The sequence below is a fragment of the Mytilus trossulus genome, unplaced genomic scaffold (assembly GCF_036588685.1).
Source record: "Mytilus trossulus isolate FHL-02 unplaced genomic scaffold, PNRI_Mtr1.1.1.hap1 h1tg001057l__unscaffolded, whole genome shotgun sequence".
Taxonomy (NCBI): domain Eukaryota; kingdom Metazoa; phylum Mollusca; class Bivalvia; order Mytilida; family Mytilidae; genus Mytilus; species Mytilus trossulus.
In genome coordinates, this window is record NW_026963623.1 from 12,501 (window position 1) to 18,363 (window position 5,863).

Here is a 5,863-nt window from a genome sequence, read left to right on the forward strand (position 1 = left end):
AAGGAATTTTCGACATTTGAAAAAAAAAAAAAAAAAAAAAATTTCATCGGGCTTACCCGCGGCTGAGAAGGTACGTGGTCGACCTGATAGCGGTGCTACCGCATGCGATGGGAAATTTTTTTTTTTTTTTTTTTTTTTTTTTTTTTTTTTTTTTTCATCGGGCTTACCCGCGGCTGAGAAGGTACGTGGTCGACCTCGATAGCGGGGCTACCGCATGCGATGGGAAAAAAAAAAAAAAAAAAAAAAAAAAAAATTTTCATCGGGCTTACCCGCGGCTGAGAAGGGACGTGGTCGTCCTCGATAGCGGGGCTACCGCATGCGATGGGAAATTTTTTTTTTTTTTTTTTTTTTTTTTTTTTTCATCGGGCTTACCCGCGGCTGAGAAGGTACGTGGTCGACCTCGATAGCGGGGCTACCGCATGCGATGGGAAAAAAAAAAAAAAAAAAAAAAAAAAATTTTCATCGGGCTTACCCGCGGCTGAGAAGGGACGTGGTCGTCCTCGATAGCGGGGCTACCGCATGCGATGGGAAATTTTTTTTTTTTTTTTTTTTTTTTTTTTTTTTCATCGGGCTTACCCGCGGCTGAGAAGGGACGTGGTCGACCTCGATAGCGGGGCTACCGCATGCGATGGGAAAAAAAAAAAAAAAAAAAAAAAAAAATTTTTCATCGGGCTTACCCGCGGCTGAGAAGGTACGTGGTCGACCTCGATAGCGGGGCTACCGCATGCGATGGGAAAAAAAAAAAAAAAAAAAAAAAAAATTTTCATCGGGCTTACCCGCGGCTGAGAAGGGACGTGGTCGACCTCGATAGCGGGGCTACCGCATGCGATGGGAAAAAAAAAAAAAAAAAAAAAAAAAAAATTTTCATCGGGCTTACCCGCGGCTGAGAAGGGACGTGGTCGACCTCGATAGCGGGGCTACCGCATGCGATGGGAAAAAAAAAAAAAAAAAAAAAAAAAAATTTTCATCGGGCTTACCCGCGGCTGTGAAGGGACGTGGTCGTCCTCGATAGCGGGGCTACCGCATGCGATGGGAAAATTTTTTTTTTTTTTCATCGGGCTTACCCGCGGCTGAGAAGGGACGTGGTCGACCTGATAGCGGTGCTACCGCATGCAATGGGGAAAAAAAAATCTTTTTTCAGCGGGCTTACCCGCGGCTGAGAAGGTACCGCGGGTATCAGTGTACGTGGTCGACCCGATAGCGGGCTACCGCGGGTAAAGGGACGTGGACGGCCGTGCTAGCGGGCTACCGCGGGTATCATCGTACGTGGTCGACCCGATAGCGAGCTACCGCGGGTAAAGGGACGTGGACGGCCGTGCTAGCGGGCTACCGCGGGTATCATCGTACGTGGTCGACCCGATAGCGGGCTACCGCGGGTAAAGGGACGTGGACGGCCGTGCTAGCGGGCTACCGCGGGTATCATCGTACGTGGTCGACCCGATAGCGAGCTACCGCGGGTAAAGGGACGTGGACGGCCGTGCTAGCGGGCTACCGCGGGTATCATCGTACGTGGTCGACCCGATAGCGGGCTACCGCGGGTAAAGGGACGTGGACGGCCGTGCTAGCGGGCTACCGCGGGTATCATCGTACGTGGTCGACCCGATAGCGAGCTACCGCGGGTAAAGGGACGTGGACGGCCGTGCTAGCGGGCTACCGCGGGTATCATCGTACGTGGTCGACCCGATAGCGAGCTACCGCGGGTAAAGGGACGTGGACGGCCGTGCTAGCGGGCTACCGTAAGAAGGGACGTGGTCGACCCGATAGCGGGCTACCGCAGGTAAAGGTACGTCGACGGCCTCGGTAGCGAGCTACCGCGGGTAAGAAGGGACGTGGTCGACCCGATAGCGGGCTATCGCAGGTAAAGGAACGTCGACGGCCTCGGTAGCCAGCTACCGCGGGTAAGGAGGGGACGTGGTCGACCCGATAGCGGGCCATCGCAGGCAAAGGAACGTCGACGGCCTCGGTAGCCAGCTACCGCGGGTAAGGAGGGGACGTGGTCGACCCGATAGCGGGCCATCGCAGGCAAAGGAACGTCGACGGCCTCGGTAGCCAGCTACCGCGGGTAAGGAGGGGACGTGGTCGACCCGATAGCGGGCCATCGCAGGCAAAGGAACGTCGACGGCCTCGGTAGCCAGCTACCGCGGGTAAGGAGGGGACGTGGTCGACCCGATAGCGGGCCATCGCAGGCAAAGGAACGTCGACGGCCTCGGTAGCCAGCTACCGCGGGTAAGGAGGGGACGTGGTCGACCTGATAGCGGGCTATCGCAGGTAAGGGAACGTCGACGGCCTCGGTAGCCAGCTACCGTGGGTAAGAAGGGACGTGGTCGACCTGACAGCGGGCTAGCGCGGGTATAAGTGTACGTGGACGGCCTGATAGCGGGCTACCACGGGCTTATGCGGGTCTTCACGTGCCTACGTAGACTTTAACCCGCGGTAGCCCGCAAAAGGCCGACCACATACCTTTACCTGCGGTAGAGACCCGTGATCGCCCGCTACCAGACAGGCCGACCACGTACCTACACGTATCGAGGAATAATGCCAGCCTGGGTCCTGACACGGCCTAAGTAACAGGCTTTAGGGTTAGGGTTAGGGTTAGGGTTAGGGTTAGGGTTAGGGTTAGGGTTAATTTAGGGTTAGGGTTAATTTAGGGTTAGGGTTAGGGTTAGGGTTAATTTAGGGTTAGGGTTAATTTAGGGTTAGGGTTAGGGTTAGGGTTAATTTAGGGTTAGGGTTAGGGTTAGGGTTAGGGTTAATTTAGGGTTAGGGTTAGGGTTAGGGTTAGGGTTAGGGTTAGGGTTAGGGTTAGGGTTAGGGTTAGGGTTAGGGTTAGGGTTAGGGTTAGGGTTAGGGTTAGGGTTAGGGTTAGGGTTAGGGTTAGGGTTAGGGTTAGGGACGGGCATCGTCAAGAGGCGGCTTAGGGTTAGGGTGTACGATGCCTGCCTGCCTTCGTTACGTTACGTTACATGAAATGTGATCGTTTCATCGAGAGACCTGCTGTACTATTCTTACGTGCGGCTTCCCGATGAAAAATTGTCAACCTGTAACACTTTTTGACTAGGCTATGGCTTTGGCCGGCCGCCGATGGTCGAGAGACCCGCGGTAACCTGTCCGCGTCTCACGTGCGACATCCCGATGAAAATTTCACCCACGTAAAAAATATTTACCGAGGGTATTGTTTGCCGGCCTGGATGGTCGAGAGACCCGCGGTAGCTCGCCTGCGTCTAACGTGCGGCTTCCCGATGAAAATTTCACCCTTCTAAAAAATTTTTTACCGAGGGTATAGTTTGACGGCCTCGATGTGTCGAGAGACCCACGGTAGCCTGTCCGCATCTTACGTGCGGCTTCCCGATGAACATTTCAGCCTTGTAAAATTTTTTTTACCGAGGGTACAGTTAGACGGCCTCGATGGTCGAGAGACCCGCAGGAGCCTGCCTGCGTCTAACGTACGGCTTCCCGATGAACATTTCAGCCTTGTAAATTTTTTTACCGAGGGTATAGTTAGACGGCCTCGATGTGTCGAGAGACCCGCGGTAGCCTGCCTCGTCTAACGTGCGGCTTCCCGATGAACATGTCACCCTTCTAAATTTTTTTTACCGAGGGTATAGTTTGACGGCCTCGATGTGTCGAGAGACCCACGGTAGCCTGCCTGCGTCTATCGTGCGGCTTCCCGATGAACATTTCAGCCTTGTAAATTTTTTTTTACCGAGGGTACAGTTAGACGGCCTCGATGGTCGAGAGACCCGCGGTAGCCTGCCTGCGTCTATCGTGCGGCTTCCCGATGAAAATTTCACCCTTGTAAAAATTTTTTACCGAGGGTATAGTTTGAAGGCCTCGATGGTCGAGAGACCCGCGGTAGCCTGTCCGCATCTTACGTGCGGCTTCCCGATGAACATTTCAGCCTTGTAAATTTTTTTTTACCGAGGGTACAGTTAGACGGCCTCGATGGTCGAGAGACCCGCAATAGCCTGCCTGCGTCTAACGTACGGCTTCCCGATGAACATTTCAGCCTTGTAAATTTTTTTTTACCGAGGGTACAGTTAGACGGCCTCGATGGTCGAGAGACCCGCAGTAGCCTGCCTGCGTCTAACGTACGGCTTCCCGATGAACATTTCAGCCTTGTAAAATTTTTTTTACCGCGGGTACAGTTAGACGGCTTCGATGGTCGAGAGACCCGCGGTAGCCTGCCTGCGTCTAACGTGCGGCTTCCCGATGAAAATTTCACCCTTCTAAAATTTTTTTACCGAGGGTATAGTTTGACGGCCTCGATGTGTCGAGAGACCCACGGTAGCCTGCCTGCGTCTATCGTGCGGCTTCCCGATGAACATTTCAGCCTTGTAAATTTTTTTTTACCGAGGGTACAGTTAGACGGCCTCGATGGTCGAGAGACCCGCAATAGCCTGCCTGCGTCTAACGTACGGCTTCCCGATGAACATTTCAGCCTTGTAAATTTTTTTTTACCGAGGGTACAGTTAGACGGCCTCGATGGTCGAGAGACCCGCAGTAGCCTGCCTGCGTCTAACGTACGGCTTCCCGATGAACATTTCAGCCTTGTAAAATTTTTTTTACCGCGGGTACAGTTAGACGGCTTCGATGGTCGAGAGACCCGCGGTAGCCTGCCTGCGTCTAACGTGCGGCTTCCCGATGAAAATTTCACCCTTCTAAAATTTTTTTACCGAGGGTATAGTTTGACGGCCTCGATGTGTCGAGAGACCCACGGTAGCCTGCCTGCGTCTATCGTGCGGCTTCCCGATGAACATTTCAGCCTTGTAAATTTTTTTTTACCGAGGGTACAGTCAGACGGCCTCGATGGTCGAGAGACCCGCAGTAGCTTGCCTGCGTCTAACGTACGGCTTCCCGATGAACATTTCAGCCTTGTAAATTTTTTTTTACCGAGGGTACAGTTAGACGGCCTCGATGGTCGAGAGACCCGCAATAGCCTGCCTGCGTCTAACGTACGGCTTCCCGATGAACATTTCAGCCTTGTAAATTTTTTTTTACCGAGGGTACAGTTAGACGGCCTCGATGGTCGAGAGACCCGCAGTAGCCTGCCTGCGTCTAACGTACGGCTTCCCGATGAACATTTCAGCCTTGTAAATTTTTTTTTACCGAGGGTACAGTTAGACGGCTTCGATGGTCGAGAGACCCGCGGTAGCCTGCCTCGTCTAACGTGCGGCTTCTTGATGAACATTTCAGCCTTGTAAATTTTTTGTTCCGAGGGTACAGTTAGACGGCCTCGATGGTCGAGAGACCCGCGGTAGCCTGCCTGCGTCTAACGTGCGGCTTCCCGATGAATATTTCACCCTCGTAAAATTTTTTTACCGAGGGTATAGTTTGAAGGCCTCGATGGTCGAGAGACCCGCGGTAGCCTGTCCGCATCTAACGTGCGGCTTACCGATGAAAATTTCACCCTCGTAAAATTTTTTTTACCGAGGGTATAGTTTGACGGCCTCGATGGTCGAGAGATCCGCGGTAGCCTGTCCGCGTCTAACGTGCGACACCGCGATGAAAATTTCACCCTCGTAAAAAATTTTTACCGAGGGTATAGTTTGAAGGCCTCGATGGTCGAGAGACCCGCGGTAGCCTGTCCGCATCTAACGTGCGGCTTACCGATGAAAATTTCACCCTCGTAAATTTTTTTTTACCGAGGGTATAGTTTGACGGCCTCGATGGTCGAGAGACCCGCGGTAGCCTGCCTGCGGTCTAACGTGCGGCTGCCCGATGAAAATTTCACCCTCGTAAAATTTTTTTACCGAGGGTATAGTTTGAAGGCCTCGATGGTCGAGAGACCCGCGGTAGCCTGTCCGCGTCTAACGTGCGACACCGCGATGAAAATTTCACCCTCGTAAAAAATTTTTACCGAGGG